Raw genomic sequence first — 8,953 nt, 5'->3', positions numbered from 1 at the left:
CCAATCTGGTATATTTCCTAAACCTTGAATAACTTGCTAGGCTTCCTTGTAGGCTTCTGAGAAACAGGAGGGCAGCTGGGAGCACTTCCCACACCCACATAGGCCTTTGTGTGAAATCCCTAAAAATAGAGGTTGTTCTTTTAAAAACAAAAGGGAAGGCAAAGCTACGGGAACACTGACAGAGCCTCAACCTCTCTTTTCTGCTCCAGCAAAGAGGTTGTATGTGTGGAGGTATATTACATAAAAGTTGCCATTTTCTTCCATTTTTAAGGGTACAATTCAGTGACAATCACATTCACAATTTTGTGCAACTATCATCTATTTCCAGAAACTTTCCTCATCTCAAATAGAAAGTCCATACTCATTAAGCAATAACATACCATTTCCTCTAACTCCCACCTAAGGTGGCCTCTAATTTTCTGCCTCTTTTTATTTGCCTATTTTAGATATTTCACATAAGTGGAATCATGCTGCATTTGTCCTTCTGTGTCTGGCTTACTGCATTGTATAATATCCTCAAGGTTCATTTCCAGTAAAGAAGTTTTTAATAACCCAAGAGGAAAAAAAACAGAATAAATTAGAATATTCATCTGTGATCAAAGAATGGATGGGCAGACAGGATAACATACTTGGGGAATCTACTATATATCCATATATTTATCTGTATGGCCAGTAGACTGGCCTTTCTTACTTTTGGCTTATACATGACATTTTTTCGTTTGTTTTGTTTTGCCTGAAGCTGGTTTTTTTTTTTTTTTTTTTTTTTTTAATTTGCTGTCACCTTCTGAAAAGCCTCCAAGCATCAGAGGAAATTTTAAGAATCCACATTCAATTCTATATTAGCTTGTATTAAAAGAGTAGAAAAAGGGCTAGGGATGTAGCTCAGTGGTAAAGCTATATCCCCATAAGCCTTGGTGAAAAAAAATTGAAAAGGAAAATCACTCCTCTTCATAATCACCTACTTCCTACCACTTTTCATTTTCTAAATAAACGAGTTCCCTTCAAAGCTTACAAGCAACTTCTTAACATCAGAACAAATGTGTTTGTTCCTTTCCCCTGGTGTTAAAGCTAAGTAGAGAAATCTACTTCTGCCAGGCGCCACCTACACCCACCTGTAAATTCTGAAACTCAGGAGGCTGAGGCAGGAGGATGACAAGTTCAAGATAAGCCTAGGTAACCTAGGGAGACCTTGTCTCAAAATAAAAAAATAAAAAGCTGAGTAGTAGAGCAACCCTGTTTCAATCCCTAGCACTTCAAACAAAACAAAACAATAAAACCTACTCATTTTGCAAAACAAGAAGCATATCCTGCTTAATGTCGATTTCCCTTATAACAATGACACTAACTTAAAAGAAATATTCTTGTGTTGAAAAACAGTATCTTGCATGTCCTTACAAGAGAACATTTCCATTTTTAAGATACTACCCTAGGGCTGGGGTTGTGGCTCAGCGGTAGAGCACTCACCCAGCAGGTGCAAGGCCCTGGGTTCCATCCTCAGTACCACATAAAAATAAATAAAATAAAGGTATTGTGTCCAACTACAACTAAAAAATAAATATTAAAAAAGACACTACCCTACATGAACTAATAGAAGGATGTTCATTACATCATTAATTTTTAAGAGCTGAAAAAAATAAAAACAATTAAAAATCCATCAATAGAAGACTGAATAAGTACATATGGTATAATCATATAAGGACAGCCAGCATTAGAGAATTAGGTAATTTTATTTGTACTAACATAAAGTTGTTCATGATAGGGCTGGGGACATAGCTCAGTTGGTAGAGTGTTTGCCTCACACACCACACAAGGCCCTGGGTTCAATCCCCAGCACCACTAAAAAAAATCATGATTTAACATTGAATAAAAATAGCAAGTTACAGAATCATGTATATGGTGCATCATTTATGTACTTATATATGTATATAGTTTGCATTGAATATGCTAGCAGTTTTTATATTCAGGGAATGGGATTAAGAGAGTAAAGTAGGAGAGGAAACCATTCTTGTATAAAAATTCTGGGATTCTATTGAATTTTTTCCTACAATGAGCATGTTACTTTGGAATCTGGGCAAAAATAAGTAGACAACGTAGAGAAAATTGTATTTTTCAAAGTAGGCTGTACTAATATATCTAGCCCATATGCTTTTCTTTCAATATGAGGTTAAGATTCCTTCCAAAGGAGACAGGTCCATGTTCACGCTTATTGAGCCTGAGTGGACCTTTTAAAGTACCTCAACTGATATAGTAGAAATGGGAATTCATAAGCTGTCTCAACGGCAATAGGTTTCCTCACTATTGAGTACTTACTCTTCATTTAGCCACCATGTTGTAAGGAAGCCCAGGCCACATAAAAAGGCCAGATGTGGGTATTCCAATCAATAGCCAGTATAACCCATCAGATTTATGAGAGAAATATTCTTCAGATGAATCCAGCCCCCAGCTGAGGTCCTAGACATTGTAGATCAAGGACAAGCTATGCTTGCTGAACTCTGCCTGAATTCCTGATCCACACAAGCTATGGGAGAATAAATTATTATGGTTGCTTTAAGCCACTAAGTTTTTGGGTAATTTGTTATGCAGCAATAGAGAATGTAGAATACATCTGACCAAGGTAAAAATGTTTTGTCTTCTTTTAAAATATTCTTATTCGTTTCACTGCTTGAATTCACTGGTATTGCAGCCCAGTTACATAAAATAAAATAATAATTGTTATTAAACTTACTTTTTTTTTTCCTATTCAGTAACAACCCAAGCTCAAGTTAAAGGACACAACAGTGAGGCTGTTGCATGGATCTTACCCGGCTCAACTGCAGACGGATCCTCCTTCTTCTTCCTTCCAGTGGTTGGTACTGAGAATTGCCTTCTTAGAAGAATGAAGAATGGTGAAGAAATCATGTCTTAAAGTTGACTTCATTTTTTAGAAAGTGATATCTGGGGAGGTACCAGAGCTTGGAGAGAGTCAAGAAGTATAGAAATGTGAAAGCAGGTTGGAAGCGTTAAATCATGATGTAGGTATGTATGTACACAAAAATATGTCTTTGCAGCCTAAACCTCAGAACCAGAGTCCCAGTGCCACAAGATGGGGATCAGGTGTGCATTTTACAATACCTGGATATACTTCAAAATCACCTATAGGTGGTTTTAGAAACCCACCCTCAGAGATTCCAATTTCTGTTTTAATTGGTCTGGGGTGAGGCTTAGGCATTAGCATTTTCTTTAAAGCCCTCCAACACTTCTAATATGAAGCCAAGATTGGGATTTCTAGCCCAATAGCTTTTTCCCCTTTCTAAAATACTTGAGAGATGGAAAGCACCTGCTAAGCTGTGGGGTCTTACTCTAGTTACAATTTTTAATGGCAAAAAGGAGTGTAAAATCTGTCCCTGAGAGTGCACAGGTAGTTTACCACATGATAAATATTTATTGGTCATTGTGCCGTATCTCCAAGGGGTACACCTACCTATTTAAAAATTACAGCAATCTGCACACACTCAGAAAGCTGAGCTGGCCCTGAAGGTGGAGCCAGTATTTGAACCTTGGTCTAGTTCCAGTACCAAATTCTCCTCTACACAATGCAGCTTCTTTACTCCTAGGAAGGAATAAAACTGAAAAAGGTTATCTTCCTTCCTGGAGTTTGAAGTGTGCTTCAAGAACCCCAGACCTGGTAGGGAAGTCTGTCAGAAGGGCTGATGTGAATTCCTGGCAGCTGGAGTGATGCAAACCTGCAGCACAAGCCTCTTGCAAGGCTGAGGGCTCCTGAGTCCCAGAAAAGTAGAGTTGGGACTCTAGGGAGAGCAGAGTGCTGCTCTGGCTCCTCTGGGTAGGGCTGAGTAGAGGAGGGGCCACCACTATCCTGCCATGGGTGTCCCCAGCTCCTGTAGAGCAGGTTTTTCCTCCAGGATCTAAGCTGTTTATTGATTCTTAGCATTTGTCCTGTGACAAGAGAAAGCCATTCACCCTGTATCAGCCACCTGGTACCTGTCACAGGCCAAGACCTGGCGGGAGCATGAGAAAACATTTGATGCAGGGTGAAAGCCTAAGAAGCAGAGTGCAGTTTGCTTTGTGAGGACAGTGGCGGCCTTACTGGACTGTGACAGCAGTATAATTAGCATTCACTGTTTACTTAAATATTGTGTACAGGAGCCACTGTGACAGTGCTTCAAAAGTGTAGGTGTGAGTAGTCAGGTCTGAATTTGAGTCCTGGTTCTCTTTCACTGTGTGACCTTGCCCAAGTTCTTTAATGTGTTCAAAGCTCAGTTTCCTTATTTGTCACGTGGAGTTAATGATAAGACCTGCCAGGCCTGCCTGGCAGAGTTGTTATATGGACATTCTAGAATTTTGCCGGGGATTGAAATCGAGATCAGTTGTTGTTTTCAGAGCCCATTATACTTCCTCCCATTCTGAAAACCACATGACCAGTTTCCTGGGCTGCCTGCTGTTACCCACACAGTCTCTAAAACTGCTTCTTCTATGGGATCTATAAGCCCTCTTGCACACTTGTATTGCCTAGGCCCTCTGTCAGCTCCACATCCACCGGAGCACTGTGGCCAACATGGAAAGCACAATGGGGAGCGAGAGTGTTCTGGATTGGCAGGGAAGACAGGTACCAATCAAATTCTTGCACTGATAAGCACAGCATCTCAGACAGATTATCTATGCCAGGGAAACTATGTGGGCTGGTTGGAGACTCCAGTGATTGAAATTACCTAATCAAGAAAACCAGGGTATGCTTTTCTGAGGAAGTGACGTTAGAGCTGAAATCAAAGGATGGGTGGGTGGATGAGGTTTTAGTAGAGGGTAGAGAGAAAACAATGCATTTGTGGGGAAGGGGAATATCTTGAAGTACCAAGAGCTGAAAGCAGTCGGCCTGGCCCTCCCATGAGTTGACAATCTGATTGATCAGATCATAAAATATTTATTGAACCAAATCCAGCAGTGAGCAGGGCCATTTTTTATTCATTGGCCACACATGTGAACTTGTTCATTTATTTTCCTTCTTTCTTCCTTTGTTCCTATGCAACTGGGGTGGGAAAAGGACTGAAGTCTACTGGTTCATTGTTGGAGTCCTGGCCATTCTACTCTTTAGTCTAGTCTTACCTATTGAGATGCTCTGGTCAACCACAGGGTGCCAAGGGCAAGAAATGGCTCTAGAAGTCTTCAGTCCTGGTCACATCCTCTGCTTCTTTCTATGCTAGGATTTGGGAACTCGTTTCCCACTAACCTTGGATTCTTGGGTGTCTCCTTTAGGAATTTTGGTTAGAAACCTGTGGTACCTGTGGTTGAGGGCAGAATTCCAGCATCTCCACCAGATCCTGGCAGCATCCCGTCACTGAAAATCCACCATCATTTCTAATACCTTCAAACAGCACTCATAGTGCTTCCCAGGCCCTGTAACATTGTTCATTCACTTATTCACACATGCTTGTGTGTAAGGAAATGTGTTTAAAAAGTTTTACAAACTAATACAGGGTTCCCACAATCTTCTCCTGATGAACAATTAGTTTCGAATTTCCCCAAAACATTAATGCTAAAACAAAACAAAACAAAAAAACAGAAGCCCTTAGGTAAACCTAACTTGCACAAGAGGCAGGGCATCACATTCCATCAGTCAGTCATTTGTTTGGTATAGACCTGCAACACACATATATAGTTGTTCAGGAAGATGAAACCAGGAACAGGCAAAGAAGGGACAGAAATAGAAAATAAATGTAAGATTAAAAAAAAAGTAAAAGAGAAGACCCACCACCTCTACAAGGATAGGCTATGCCTTCCTTGTGGAGGTAAAGCTGGCTACCATATTCTAACTTCATTGTCTATAATTTTACTTTTGCCTTACAGTCCCGCAGATTCCTGTTCATGAGTGACTAATAGCTTGGGAGTGAGCAACTGGGAACTTCTATTACTTCAATATATTGCATTACTCTTATAGGATATTTCTACCTTGTTTCTAATGGGTTGTGATATACCTCAATGTTAAATAAAGATTCTTCAGAATGTTTCATACCCTTCCAGGTTTTTGATAATGGAATATTTGTTTGTGGGGGACAGAACTGGGGACTGAATCCAGGGCCTCACATATGCTAGGCAAGTGCTCTACCACTGAGCTATATTCACTGGCCTTTATATTTTTGAGACAGGGTCTAAGTTACCCAGGTTGGCCTAGAGCTTGCAATCCCCCTGCTTCAGCTTCCTGAGTAGCTGGAATTATAATCATGCACCAACACTCAGCTTTTTTTTTTTTTTTCTTCTTCTTCCTTTTTCTTTGAACTGTTTGAATCTGTGTCCCTGAAGTTTAGGGCATGTACTTGATAAATACTCTGTACTCCATTTGTTAGCAAATGCAAATTATTCTTTCTTTTACAGAATTCCTATTACTTCCACATCACTACTTATTTTCTGCTGGTTAATTAAATCCAGACACATTGACTTTGTCCTATCTTCAGTCTTTTGAATGATAATACAGGTTGAATATTTGTTATCTGAAATGCTTGGGGTTCCAAGTATTTCAAAATTTTTAAAATATTCATAAATGCAATAAGGTATGTTGGGAATGGGACTCAAGTCTAAATATGAAATTCGTTTCATATATACCTCATACACATAGCCTGAAGTTAACTTTATACATTTTTAGTGTATCTGTCTATTGTCAGGAACCCTCACATGAGATCACGTGGAATTTTCCAGTTGTGGCAACATGTTAGCACTCAAAGTTTCTCATTTTGGAGCATTTTGGGTTTTGGATTACAAAAGGTCAGTTTAATATTTTCTGTAAGTCAGAAATGTAGTACTTGCTGTGCTTTATATTAAACGAGGTTTCCAACACTTGTCCAACTCTGCTCTTTTGCCTTGGTGATACTTAAACTCTAAACTAGAAAATGTTTACTGCTTTACAAGTTGTTAACTTTAAGACATTCACAGCAACCTGGATAGTTTATCATCCTCCTTTCCAGATGGAAAATATTGAGGTTCAGAAAGGGCAAGCGGCTTGAAAAGGGTTACAGAGATGCTCAAGGCAGATCTTCAATTTGAAAGTCCCCTGCTCACTTCAATGCTCCTTATTTGCCCCTGTAGGCTGTAGATTACAATCCCCAGCCCTCCCACAATAATTTTTAACGAGAGATAGCTCATGTTAAGCTGTCCCACGCCGCACTGGCCTTGCTGCCTGGGAGTTGGTTTCCTAAATGTTTTTTGCACACATATCACTAGACTCTGCATATTCTTCTCACCCTATGCTGAGTGCACAACTGCTCTCAAACCACGAGGGGTCCTCTTCCAGGGATGGTGTCTAGAGGCACTCAGAATGGTTTAGTGTTTGACATACTGTCAGGCTTCCCTACAATACAGCCTCTAACAAAACCAGGCTGTCTCAAACCCCTGGTAATAGAATTGTTTACCTTTATACAAAGAAATTTGGGGAAGCACCAAAATCTGTATGTGGTGTGTGCCCAGAGAGACTTCGAGGGGTTCGTGCTGTGAGATTGTTTAAAACCAAAAAACATGTCAGCAGGGCCTATGATGGTTCGGTGTGTGCTAAATGTGTCCTACAGGAAAAAGCGTGCTTTCCTTATGGAGGAACAGAAAATAGTTGTTTTAAGTATTGAAGGCACAAGCATAGAGTCCAAAAGCTAAATTTAAAAAAAAGAAAAAAGTCAAAAGGCAAACAAAACAAATCAAACCAACCAAACCAACCCAACCAAAACCCCAAAACATGAGAGCTCAATAAGATTCACACAACTGTCCTCACCCAGTAACCTTCTGTGAGGTCTAAATTTTATTTCCAATGCTGTGTCCTCTTCCTGCCATTTTATCTTGTGTTCTAGAAGGATTAAAAATGCTAGAGCACAAGTTGCACTGCCAAGTTGCATACGCAGTGGTGCTATAACTCCATAAACAAAGGAAAGCTACCCTATTGGAGGTTTAAACAATGGCCTAACCACCTTCCAGGAGATGGAGCACCATACATGTTGTCTGGGAGTACTGCACATTAGTATTGACTTAAGGGACTTAAAAATATCGACTGTGCTAGTATGACTAATTAGGCTTTGGTGGTTAATTTCCCTACTTTCAGGAAAGCATCCTTCAGCACCAACCCCAACACCCCAGGGGAGTACAATGATCCTCTCTTTTCTCCTTCAGGCTTGAGAATCCCTATTGAGCACTAATTTCCCACTCCTGTGATAGGTGTTTCTTTGGAAACATATCTATTTCATTTCCATAGACTAAGCTTGAATCTAATTCACCAACTTCGTATCTTAAGTAGGAGGTAATTTCTGACAACATTCCCTATTTCCATTGTATTGGCCTGCTTCTATTTTCCATCTTCTGGAACCACCTTTTTAAAATTGTATTTTCTAGTAAACTATCCTGAAATACAAAACTGTATCTACCCATTTGTTGAGGAATGAGATGTATTCAGCACAGCGAGCAACACATCTTCACAATGAATGTTTGCTTTAATAATCTCAAGTACAATACTGTAACCTGTAACTGATAGCACTATCAATGCCTTCCATATGCTCACAAATGCCTGTAGCCTCAACCATCTATTATTTGCATCTAGTACAATGCCTACTACTAAGTAGGTAATCAATGCTGAATAAATGCAGGGTCAAAGTTCTATGCCCCAGCAAGTAGGAATTCAAACCAATAGAAAACTCCATGATATTACGGGTAATGCACTTCTCTGGCTTCCTTTCCCACCTTGACAGGAGTATCATAGTTTTAGAAGCTTATTAAGAACTGGAGTAGTTAGAGAAAATAAAGGTCACAACTTTAAAACTTTACCTGCATAAATGGGTAAATACGCAAAGGTTCAAATGTTCTCTATTTTACAATTCAAGACCATTTTTAAATTTGAGTTTTCTGTTTGAAAAATGTCATTCTTATTTACAATACTACATTTCTCATCCCAGCTTTTACACATCTGCATGAGTGTATCGGTAAAAGGTTTTAT

Source organism: Marmota flaviventris, chromosome 8, assembly GCF_047511675.1.
Source record: "Marmota flaviventris isolate mMarFla1 chromosome 8, mMarFla1.hap1, whole genome shotgun sequence".
NCBI classification, from domain to species: Eukaryota; Metazoa; Chordata; class Mammalia; order Rodentia; family Sciuridae; genus Marmota; species Marmota flaviventris.
The sequence above is the reverse complement of the archived record's forward strand: the minus strand, read 5'-3'. Positions refer to the sequence as shown.